This window comes from Cupressus sempervirens, chromosome 7, assembly GCF_028749045.1.
Source record: "Cupressus sempervirens isolate cs-2001-9-10 chromosome 7, ASM2874904v1, whole genome shotgun sequence".
In the NCBI taxonomy this organism is placed as follows: Eukaryota; Viridiplantae; Streptophyta; class Pinopsida; order Cupressales; family Cupressaceae; genus Cupressus; species Cupressus sempervirens.
This window is the reverse complement of record NC_143124.1, coordinates 755,543,529-755,557,478: the sequence shown is the minus strand read 5'-3', so window position 1 is coordinate 755,557,478 and position 13,950 is coordinate 755,543,529.

Below are 13,950 nucleotides of genomic sequence, written 5' to 3'. Positions count from 1 at the left end.
TACAAACAAGTTTGAGATATTCTCTTAATTGATAGAACAAGTCCTCTCCATTTCATGACCAATATAAATGTAGGTTCCTCTTTACTAGATTTTCTCTTGAGAATAGTGCTCCTTGGTTGATTCTCTTAATGATGGACTGATGCATTAAATGCAATCAACTATCCACCCCTCTTGGCAGTTATTGAGTTAGTCCAAAACCCTTTTTTTGGCATATTCCTTTATACCTAAATGAGTTAGTCATATATATAATGGTTAGTAGAACACATCACATTTAGAACATATGATTATCTCATCATCTTTCTTTTAATAAAAAAATCTATATGTTTGATTCATTCTAGTAGGAAAAAGGTTTTCTTGGCTACATCAACATATTCACATTTTAATCATTCATAAGAGTATGAATAACATAAAAAGTTATTAGTTTATCCATAGGTAATGTCAATTAAGTTTTTCCCTTCCTATCACTCATACACAAAAAAGTGCATACTATATAGTCTTTCTACCTAGGCCCTAATAATTCCTTATACAAACATTGTCCTTAAAGGTCTTTGTGAAAATGTACCAAAAACCTAACCCTTGAACTAGAATTGTGAGAAAACATAGAACATATTAGAACATAAAATAGTCTCATCATTCTCCCAACTAATTCCTTGTTGGTCCTCAAGAAACTACAAAGTTTCTAATTGTGGCATTCATCTAGAAGTCTAAGGGTGGACTTTGTCATGCTCCTCCTTTGGTCAATCTTAGAAGTGTCCTTTGGTGTCCCTCATCTTTTTCCAAAGCTCTACTTCTTTTTCCATGTCATGGAGATTCAAATCATCTTCCATGATGAGCAATGACCACATCAAGAGAAGTGGTTGGAATTTTAGAGGGACCCAACAACTCTTTCTAGTCCTTCCTAAAATCACATACCATGAAGCTCTTTATGTTGCTAGAATGCAATTTTGTGGAGAATGGAGTTCTTTTCTTTTCAACTCACTAGTCAATTTGTTCCACCTTTGTACTATACTTCCAATTAGTTGATGTCCTTCCTATACTATCATCTATTCATTATCTTTATAGGCTTCCTCCATAAGGGGTTCAATAAGAAACCTTGCATCCTTAGTGTTGATTTTCAGCTTGTCATAGTAGAACCTTCTTGCATTCTTTTGTTTTTCCCTAATGGCTAAAGGTGCATTCAACTCTTCATATCTATTTAGTCATGCTTGATGTTCTTGAAATGGCTCATTTTGGATCAATGACATACAAGATCATAATTGTATATCTCCCACTTATGATAAGAGATTCTAATCTATATCCTTAGGGATAACATAACTATGCAAGTATAACTCCATAACATAACCTTCACAGTTGTAGGTGGGGATTGGAATGAAAAAAAAAAATCATGGGGAGTCACCAAGGAAGGGTTAAGACCTTGCCTAATTATTGTCAATTGGAGATTGAGGAATTGTTCTCTCAACTAGAGAGTATAAAATCTTCCTAGAGATCGATACTTCATCAATTCGAGAATAAAATATTTTTTTTTTAACCTTATCCTTTAACAGATCTATTGCTTCCTCAACAATTATTTCCTAATATTGTTCATCAATTATTTTTTGAAACTTTCTCTTTTGTTTTTGCCATAATTCTCTTTGTAGAACCATAATTGATACAAACTAAGTGATTTTGTGATGTAAGAGTATCTTAGGTTTAAGAACAATCTTGCATCACCCAAAAATATTTCCTTTATGTTTCTTGAATAAGGGTTGTATTAGTGCAAAGTTGTTATTTTTGGAGGCTCTCTACTTACTAAGTCAGTCACACGAGCTCAAAATTTCCTAATTTCAGAGGTGGAGGTTCATCTTGGATATATCAACCTACCAGTTGAGGCTTAATTCCATATCATGAGTATTAATGAAATTTTTGCAGATTTTTGTTGTGCAATTTTGGTAGAAAAGATTTAAGCTTAGTTTTTAAGGACATAGAGGCCCTAGATGGGCTTAGAAATGGGGTTAACTCATGATTATCGCATTTAGGCCATGTAGATTAGAAGATGAGGATTTTAGAATGAGGTTATGATAGCTAATCAAAGTAATAGATTTAATTTATGGTCTTTCAATGTTGGGACAACTAAAATTTCCAAAATAAATGTCATAATTGATTTGATCTGACTCTACATGTAATTTTAGGGTTGGTTAGCCTCAAGGATTAGGATTTGATGTCTAGAAACTATTAGACTATTTAGAATAACTGAGAGGGGGGATGTAAATCAATTATCTAAGTTCCAAATGTACCAATTTAAATTTTAATCACTTCAAATACTTCATATCTAAACATTCACTAGCTCAATCTCTATATAGCAAACAATCAGTAACATAAACTTGTAGTCCACTATCCTAAAAATTATCAAACTTGAAGAATGTAAAACATGAACTCTAAAACATCTCAAATGGCATCCACACAATTATGAAACTAGGATTTAATATGAAAACCCAATCTAGGAAAAACCACCAGTAACATGTCACCAACTTTCACTCTTCTAAAGTGAACTCTATTAGGAGCCAACCCTATTAAAGGTTACAAAACACACTATTAAATGTGACATTGTTAAATGATTTGATCATCCTGTTAGGAGTGTTCTTGTTAGAGGACTTAAGAGCATTCCATTAGAACTCCACCTTGATTAAAGGATTTACTTATGAATATTAGGTCAACCTTGATTAAAGGATTTTGATACTAATACAATGGTTAGAAAGAAAAAATAGGTTTGATTTGACAAATGTAACTCACTTGACAAATAAAAATCATATTTTGGTTCACATTTTGATCCACTAACTGGCCTCCATTATCATCTTTGTCTCTGATCTTCTTAGCACTCCTTCAAGAAATCACTCTTCACCTCTTCACAATACTTCTTAGCCTCCTCAAGTTTTCCAATCAATAGCATCAACAACTTTCCAACCTTATTAGTTATTCACTAGCTTTGCTAATATTTTTAAGTTGATCCTTGGTACCTTCTTAAATAGGTAATTATTATATTTTGCCACTTAAACATCACTGTAGATCTTAGGGTTTGGTTAGATTCATCGAATCCTTTTATCATTTCATCTCCTATTTTCTCTTCTAGAAACTTTTCCAAAATTCACCTTGAATTCTTGCATAGAAACACTCAACCATAGTTTCCCTCAAATTAAATGATCCATCTCATCCATCCTTATCTTCCACATGCTTTACATATTCTAAGAAATCAACTATGTCAGCTAGAAATCACCATTCCCTCTTGCCTCAACCAACATTGTGTTCCATCACTCGATCATCGCTAGATTACCCAGTCACTACTAACCTTTCTTTCTTAGTACATATACTATCACTCAATAGGTACTGATTCTCGATCGACATTATCTTTTCTTGGCTCATACTAGCAATTGGTCAACACTAGCATCACTTAATGTAAACTTCAAGTTCCTTAATCTTCTTCTATTTTTATTGGTCAAACCTATGGATTTGGTCATTCTTTGATCATTTCTTCTAGGATTTAGTAAAACTATCTTCTTCACTTAGGTTATGATTAGACAATCATTCTATCTTGTCAAAGTCTAATTGATCAAGTTCCTATTGTAGTTAGTCATAACTCAACATTTTCTCTAGGTCCTTTTGTTATGTCGATCTTCTCAAATATTCTTCATCAATAATCTAGATATGACACTCAAATCATATAGAAAATTGTCTTACTAATAAGGTTTGACATCAATGCAACATAACAGTTGTCTCAATTGTAATTTCCAACAGTCTCACTCTTTTGCATTGATGGAAACACCTCTAGTTACCATGCAATCCAAAACATGTACTTCTTCAAGCATCTCCCTCTATTTTTAGTACCATATCTTACATTAATATCATTAGTTTCATTATGATTCACATCTCTATGTCCAACAATCTCTTTCTTTAAGTTTCATTTTCATTCTTATCCATGTAGCTCTCATATGCAACACATAAGCTCCCTATATCATATCAGATCATGAAATCAATGAGCTAACTTTGTATTTCTATAAACACCTTGCATACATTCTCCCTCTTTGCAATACCATCTTCATATAGTAATTAACATACTCTCCTACTTTCTTATTATTCCATGATAACTGACATATACTCTCCTTCTTTAACAACAATGCTTAAGTAACCTTAAATAGGGGAATCACCCCTAAGTTACCTCTTAGATATGCATGAGCATCCCCTTAGGTAAAGCCTTAGTGAAAATAGAATTTATTTTCTCCTTAGTGTTTGCATACTCCAATATTACTTATTTGTCTTAAACTAGCTCTCTTAGGTAATGATACTTGATAGAAATATGCTTGGTCTTTTTGTGCATCATAGCGTTCTTTGATATATTTATAGCAATTTTGGTGTCATATTAGATAATTATGGGATCCATGTGTTGGAAATATAGATGGAGTAACTGAGACGAGGGGGAGGGGGTGAATTAGTTGCTGCAAAAAAAAATCCACAGATCCCTTAAATGTTTAATAAAACTAGTTACTGTTGTCACTCGATAAACATACAGAAAAATGTTGTAACTCAGTAGATGCAGTGTATGTCAACTTTGATAGATCTTAAGAATTCATAATGATTAACATTTAAGCATGAAATAAATAACATGAACACATGAGACATTAGATTTAGCATGGAAACCCAATATGGGAAAAACCACCAAGTAACTAGCTACCAATTTTTACTCTTATGAAGTGAGCCCTATTAGGAGCCAACCTAGTTAAAGGTTACAAAAACACACTATTAGGTGTGACCTTGTTAGAGGATTTAATCACCCTATTAGGAGTGGCCTTGCAAAAGAATTTTAGAAAAATTCAATAGAACTGTCACCTTGTTAGAGGATTTACAAATGGCTATTAAACCAACTCTATTAAGAGATTTAGGAATCATTGCTACAATGGTGAGAAAGTAACAATGAATTGACCTAAATGATATGTGACTAAATTGCTAATACATATCTCTGTTCTACTTTACTAGATCATTCCTAATCAAATAAAACTTTGTTTCTCCTCAAGGATATTTGACCATCCTTCAAAGTTTTCTCACACTTTCCTCTTCAAACAATCAACACACTTGCATGCTCACTAATTATATTATAGAATTCTCAACTTGACCTTTTATTTATACCTTACAAATTGTGAAGTCAGCTCATTTGCAACTTACAGTTACCAATAATCATTACCTCAATCAGCTACAATCATTACTTGAAATGATTAAACTTTATTTTCAAAAACAAAAAAATCCTTCCTTTGTTGACCCTACTCGATAAACATTGTTCCTGAACTAATTTCCAATGTTAACCAATAGAAGCTTGGTTAACACTGTAATTCCTACAAAATCCTTTGGAGACCAAGTGAACTTGATAAACACTAACTTTCCTTTGTTAACCATGTGAGCTCAGTTAACACTGACTTCTGCCACAAAATCTTTCGATGCTCAAGTGAGCTTGGTAGACACTGTTTCCACAGAGTAATTTACAAGAATGCTCGATAGACTCTAAAATTTTCTTTGCTGACCAGCTAAGCTTAGTAAGCATTGTTTGCCAACTGATATGACATTTGTGTAACATCAAAGACAACACACAATTAAACAATCATATCCAACAATCTCCCTCTTTGGCATTGATGGCAACACAACATGTCATAGCATGATGAAATTTGAAAACAAGTCTTTTCCTAATAGAAACTTTTCTCCCTCATAGATTTTATGCCACAAACTTCTCTAACGTAGTAATCTCTCTCTGTGAAGGAATTACACAACTTCTTTTTCAAACAACAAACTCTTCCTCAATTCAAATTTTAGAAAGATATGACAATAAACGCTCCCTCTTTGAAAACACATGCCAAAGAAAACACATACCAAATGAGTAACAATGTACCTTGAGTACTAATTCATATGCAATGTTCCCATGACTAGGTACATTAACTGATAGATCTTCAACTTGGTTCTTATTGATGCATCACTAAAACTTTATTTTAGTGAGCTTCAGATAGGGGAATGACCCCTAACTTACCTCTTAGATACAAGAATGAATCCTTAGGTAATGGCTTAGTGAATATGTTTACAATCTGTTCTTTTGTCTGAACATATTCCAATCTAATTTTCTTATCCTACACCAATTCTCTAACAAAGTGATACTTTATTGCAATGTGCTTGGTTTTGGAATGCATTGCTAGAATCTTTGATATGTTAATTGCACTTTTATTATCACAAAACATAACAACTGGTTCTTTGATCTCAACCTTCATGCCTTCCAATAACTATTTGAACTAAACAATATTAAAACAATTCACTGCTGCTGGAACATACTCTGCTTCTATTGTAGATTGGGATGTACAATTTTTCTTTTTGTTTGTCCAAGATACCAACCTCTTTCCAAAAAAAATGCTTCACCACTTGTACTTTTTTGATCATCAATATTACCTACCCAATCAACATCAATGAATACTTTTAAGTCCAAATTACCTCCAAATTTATACCACAATCCATAATCTTCAATGCCTTTCAAGTATCTCAAGATCCTCTCGATTGTCATCATGTGATTCTCTCTAGGTTTTGCTGAAAATCTTGCCACTATACCAACTGCAAGAGCAATATTAGGCCTTGTATGAACTACATACTATAGTTTTTCAATCATTGATCTATATAAGGTCTAATCTACCTCTTCTGAATCATCATCCTTGGTAAGCTTTAGTCCAGTACACATGAGAGTTCCAACTGATTTTGAATCTTCCATACCAAATTTCTTGTGTATCTCCTTGATATACTTAGACTAAGTGATGTAGATACCATTCTTGCTCTTCTCAATCTGAAGACCAACAAAGAATTTAATCTCACCAAACATAGACATTTCAAATTCCTTGTTCATTTTCTTTGAAAACTCTTTGCATAGATCATCATTCCCTATAAACAATGTATCATCCACAAATATTTCTACCAAAATAATCTTGTTATCTAGTCCTTCTTTAATTTACAAACTACTGTTATCATTAGTTCTCTGAAAACCAATCTGAATAAGATAGTTATGCAACCTTTCATACCATGCTCTAAGAGCTTGTTTTAGACCATACAATGCTTTTTGTAATTTGTAGACTATATCCTTTTTTTTTGGATCAAAAAAACCTTCAAGTTGCTCAATGTAGACTTCTTCATTTAGAATACCATTGAGAAATATAGATTTGACATCCATTTGATGTACCTTAAATACTTTTTGTTGCATATGCAAGTAAGATCCTTACACCTTCCAATCTTGCAACAAGAGCAAAAGTCTCTACATAATCAATTCCTTCTTCTTGAGAGTATCCTTTACATACCAATCTAGCTTTTTTTCTTGATACCTTAGCATCTTCATTCAACTTATTTCTGAATACCCATTTAGTTCCAATCACATTTTTATCTTTATGCCTAGGTACAAGAGTCCATGTTTTCTTCTTCTCTATTTTCTCTATCTCTTCATTCATAGCCTCAATCCAACTTTCATTTTCCAATGCATCTTTGACATTTCTAAGTTCAAAATTAGTAAGTAAACAAGTACCTTTTAGCTTACTTCTTGTAATAGTATCTTCAAATTTGTCTCCAATAATCTAATCTAGTGCATGATGTCTCCTGATGTACTTGGCCAATATAGGTTCCTTGCCTCTTGAATGAATTGCATTATCATTCTCTTGCACTTCAACTTCTGGTTCTAGCTACTCAAACTTGGTAGGCACTGGCTTGGTAGCATCTAAATCTGACTCAGGTTCTTACAACTTGGTTTAAAATTCTTGCAACTCGGTGACTGATGAAGACTCACGAGTAGAAGTCTCTTGATTGATAGATGTGTCTAGCACTATTTCAGGTTCAATGAAAGAAAATCTCCTATAATCTTTTGGTTCCTTTTTGCTTTCTTCTTCAGTCCTTTTTGCAAACTCGTCAACTTTCACATGTGCACTTTCTATGATTTTGTGAGTAGACAAATTCAAACATCTATATGCATTACTCTTGCAAGAATATCCCAAAAATATACCTTCATCACCCTTCACATCAAATTTTCCTTTTCTAGATTCTTTCAAGATGTAACATTTACTTCCAAATACTTTTAGGTAGCTTACATTAGGTTTATCGCCATACCATAACTCATAGGGGGTTTTTAATGAGTCCTTCTTCAACTATACTCAGTTCAAGGTATAAAATTCAGTGCTAATAGTTTCCTTCTAGTATTTGATAGTAATGTTCTTTTCAATCATTAGAGTCCTTGCATAATCCATGATAGATTTCTTCCTCCTTTTAGCTATTCCATTCTTCTCAGGATTTCCAAGAGCTAATACTTGCCTTTTAATACCTCTTTCAATGCAAAAGTTATTAAATTCATGGGAAATGAACTCACCACCTCTGTCTGATCTCAAACATTTCAATATTTTCCCTATTTCCTTCTCTACTCTAGTCAAATTCCATTTGAACTTTACAAATGCTTCTGACTTCTCTCTTAGATACATAACAATCATCATTCTAGAGTAGTCATCAACAAAGAGAATGAAGAGCTTTTCTCTAGTATAGCTCTCAATTCCAATAGGTCCACACAAATTAGTATGCACAATTTCCAAAATATCTTCAAATTGATAGTTTTTACTTTTAAAGCTATTCTTTCCCATCTTACCAATCTGACAATTCTTGCATAGACCAACATTGGATTTCTTTATACTAGGAATGCCTCTTACTTTCCTGAATTTTCTTATCTTTACCATGTTATCAAAATTCACATGACATAACCTTCTGTGCCATAACCAACTTTCTTCAACTTGAGCAATAAAACATGAGCTTTCACCAAGTTCAAGATAAAACAAGTTACCTTTTGTTTGTATACCTGATCCAATCAGCTTTCCTTTGTCATCTAGCAGTCTTGCCTTTCCATGCATGAATTCTACCTTGAATCCAATATTGATTAGCTATGCCACACTAAAAAAATTATGTTTTAGTCCTTCAACCCAATAGGCATTATCACATACAAGTTCTTTGGTTAATGAAATTCAACCTCTTCCTTTTATACAACAAGGTTCATTATTTCCAAACCTTACACTACCACCATGATAGTCTTCAAAATGTTCAAAGTTAGTTTTTTCACCAATCATATGATGAGAACAACCACTTTCTATGATCCATGTATCATTTTTTCTCACATGAGAGATAAGTGCCATCTTATCTTCCTCATCATTATCAGATTCATCTTTCATAGCAATGTAAACAATTTCATCTTCACTATTATTAGAGTCCTTAAAGTCCTTAGCCATAAAACATGTTTTCTTACCTTTGTTCTTGAATGATTCAAACTCTTTCCTACCATTGCACTTATGCCCTTTCTTCTCATCCTTGTTTTTCTTTTTTGGGCACCTGGCTACAATATGACCAATTTCCTCACATGAAAAATAGATTAGGGGAACCTTACCTTTGTATTTTCCTTTGCTTCTAGAATATTTCCTTGCTAGTAGAGATTCAACTACCTCAAGATCAGTGTTAGAAATCTCTTCTAATTCTTCTTCACTTTCTAACTAGGTGTCCTTTATCTTCTTGCCTTTTTCTTTGAGTGAAAGCTTGGCTTCAAATGTTGATTCAATGTTCTTAGAAGCTGGAACATAATTGTCATAGTTATCTAGCTCAAATACTATCAACCTTCCTACTATGGCATCCAAATTTAGCTTATGATTTGGTTCACATCTTCTTTCTTGAATTGTAGATAGTCTAATTGCATAAATGGGAAGCAATGTTCTAAGAACTTTACTTACAACTATTTTTGCCTTGATGTCTCCTCCAAAAGATTTGATTACATTGACACTTCCTTTGACTCTTTCAACATATTTAGCAATGTTTTCATCCTCTCTCATCCTCATCTGATCAAATTGTCCCCTTAAACTTTCTACTTTGGCTCTCCTCACATTTTCATCACCTTCATAGATATCCTTTAGCTTGTTCCACATTTCAAAGGTAGTTTTGCAGTCCTTGATATCATCAAGTTCTTCATAGCTTCAAGAAAATCTAATGTCTATCATCATGGTGTTATGTGTCTTCTTCTTAGCAATGTCATTAACAGATAATGTACTAGAAGGAGTTGTATATTCTTCATCAAGATATTTCAATCTTGTATCTCCCATGGAAGCCAGATGGAGTCTCATGAGACCTTGCATGTTGAAAAGTTATCCCTATTAAGCCTTAAAATTTCCCTCTTGTAAGACATCATGATCTTTAGCTTAGATCCTTGAAATCATTCCTACAAGCACCAAAATCTTTGATACCAATTATTGGAAATATAGATGGAGTAAGTGAGAGGGGGGTGAATCAATTACCACAAAAACAAATCCACAAATCCCTTAGATGTCTAATAAAACAAGTTACTACTATCACTTAGTAAACATACAAAAAAATGTTGTAACTCAGTAGATGTAGTGTATGTCAACTTTAATGGATCTTAAGGATTCACAATGATTAACATTTAAGAATGAAAGAAATAACATGAGCACATGACACACCAGATTTAATGTGGAAACCCAATATGGGAAAAACTAATAAGTAACTAGCTACTAATTTTTACTCTTCTGAAGTGGGCCCTATTAGAAGCCAACTCGGTCAAAGGTTACAAAAACACACTATTATGTGTGACCTTGTTAGAGGATTTAATCACCCTATTAGGAGTGGCCTTGCAAAAGGACTTTAGAAAAATTCAATATAACTGTCACCTTGTTAGAGGATTTACAAATGGCTATTAAACCAACTCTATTAAGAGATTTAGGAATAATTGCTACAATGGTGAGAAAGTAACAATGAATTGACCTAAATGAGATGCAACTAAATTGCTGATATAGATCTCTATTCTACTTTACTAGATCCTTTCTGATCAAATAAAACTTTGCTACTCCTCAAGGATATGTGATCATCCTTCAAAGATTTCTCACACTTTCCTCCTTAAACAATCAACACACTTGCATGCTCACTCATTACATTTTAGAATTCTCAACTTGACCTTTTATTTATACCTTACAAATTGTGAAGTTGGCTCATTTACAACTTATAATTACCAATAATCATTACATCAGTTGGCTACAATCATTACTTGAAATGATTAAACTTTATTTCCAAAAAAAAACAAAATCCTTCATTTGCCGACCCTACTTAGTAAACACTGTTGCTAAACTGATTTTCAGTGTTAACCAATAGAAGCCCAATTAACACTGCAATTCCTACAAAATCCTTTGGAGACCGAGTGAACTTAGTAAACATTGACTTTCCTTTGTTAACCATGTGAGCTCAATTAACACTAACTTTTGCCACAAAATCCTTCAATGCTTGAGTGAGCTCGATAGACACTGTTTCCACAGAGTAATTTCTAGGAATGCTCGATAGGCTTTGAAATTTTTGTTGCTAACCAACTGAGCTCGATAAGCATTATTTGTCAACTGATATGACATTTGTGTAACATCAAAGACAACACACAATTAAAAAATTATATCTAACACAATGATCTCTTCCTTCATACCTTTCAACAATTGCTTGATCCATATTATATTTGAAAAATTTATTATTGATGCTACATATTCAGCTTCAGTTGTTGATTATGAGATACAATTATGCTTCTTTCTTGTCAATGAGATTAGTCAGAAATCTACACCACTTGTACACTTTCTATCATGAACATTGACTACCCAATCAAAATCAGTGAACACTTTCAATTCAAACTTATCATTCTTCTTAAAATGTAAGTCACAGTCTTATGTTCCTTTAAGATATCACAATATACTTTTCACTATCATCATGAGATTCACCTTAGGGTTTGTAGAAAATCTTGCAACAATCCCAACTACTAGGGAAATATCAAGTCTATTATGAACAAAATTTTAGTTTTCCAATCATTGATCTATATAATTTATTGTTCACATTGGTAGAATTGTCATTTGTAGATAGCTTATGTCATGTATACATAGGTGTGCTGACTAGTCTTGAATCTTCCACTCCAAAAAAATTTAGTATCTCCTTGATGTATTTTGTAGATACCTTTCTTTTTTTGATATACTTGTAAACCAACTAAGAATTTGATCTCACCAAACATAGACATTTAATCTTATCAAATTTCAACAATCCATTTGAAATATAAATTTATTTTTGGATTTGATTGTGTGTTTTTTAGCATCAAAATTTTGGATCAAACTCTGTGATCCATCATCAAGATGAGAGAATTTACAAGAATGTAAATGATTTCAAATTCCTTCTTCATTTAATTTGCAAATGATTTTCATAATGCATCCTTTCCTCCAAATATTATATCATCAACAAAAAATTTGGATAATAATATATCATTGCTACCTCTAGTCTTTGAGTACAGATTGTTGTTATCATTAGCTCTTGCAAATCCAATATTTACCAAATAATTGTGCAACCATTCAAACTATTCTCTAGGGCTTGTTTTAAACCATATAGAGCTTTGTGCAGTCTACATAGCATGCTTTTCTTCATGGGATCCACAAATCATTTTGGCTATTCTATATAAACCTCTTCTTCTAGTATTCCATTTGGTACCTTTTAAATCCTTTATAAGAACAATAGGAAAGTAGTGTTCTAACTCCTTCCAATCTTGCAACTGGGAAAAATGTTTCCCCATAGTCAATACCTTCTTCTTGTGCATATCCTTTGCATACCAATATAGCTTTATTCCTTGTGACTTCTCCTTTTTCATTTAGCTTGTTCCTAAATACCCACTTAGTTCCAATAACATTTTTGTCCTTTTGTCTAGGTACTAGTGTCTAGGTCTTGTTCTTCTCTATCTTTTCAACTTCTTTATTCATTGCATGAATCCAATCTTAATTATCCAAAGCATCTTTTACTGATTTGAGCTCAAAATCACAAGTTAAACATGTATCACTTCTAAGTCCTTTCCTTGTCATAACACTTAAGTCTTTGTCTCCAATAATTTGTTCATGTGCATGGTGTGTTCTCACATCTTTTTCTAGTGTAGGTTCTTTTCTTCACTCTTCTTGCACAAGTTCATGTTCAAAACTAGTCTCAAGTTCATTTTGTATCTCTACTTTAGGTTCTGGTTTAGGTTTTTCATTCTTGAAATTATCATCTTGATGTTCAACATCTACTGCAAGTCTCTTGGCATCATTATTTTGACACTTGGGACTTGCATTCTATTGCTCGGTAACTTATCATCGTAGCTTGAAATTAATTGTTTTTTGTTTCTTAGTAGATTTATCCTCTAGTTAAAGTAATGTGTAGGGAACACCTTCATCCACATAAATAAATATATTGTAATCTTTATGTTCTATCTTGGATTCAACTTCATTCCTTTTGGCATATTCATCAACTTTCACATTTGTACTTTCCACAATTTTGTTAGTGTTAGAGTTCAAACACTTATAAGCTTTTATCTTGGTAGAATATCTTAGGAATATGTCTTCATCACTTTTAGCATCAAGTTTTCCATTTCTATTATCCTTTAACATATAACATTTTCTTCCAAAAACTTTAAAATACTTCACATTAGGTGCAAACACATACCATAGTTCAAAGGGTGTAACATTTGTGCCTTTCGTGACTTGTACTATGTTTAAAGTATAAATTGTTGTACTTAAACCTTCTCTCCAATATTTTTATGACACGTTCTTCTCCATCATTAGTATTCTAACACAGTTCATGATTGATCTATTTTCAAACATAAACTCTCCTCCTTAATCAGATCTCAAGCACTTCGACTCTTACCTATTTCCTTTTCAACTTTGGCCAAATACCACTTAAACAACTAAAAAGCATCTAATTTTTCTTTAAGAAATATCACACTCATCATTCTAGAATAGTCATCAACAAATATAATGAAATATTTGTCTCCACAGTAGCTTTGTACACCAATAGGTCCACAAAGGTCAGTATGAACCAATTCCAAAATATCATTAGAGTATGTCT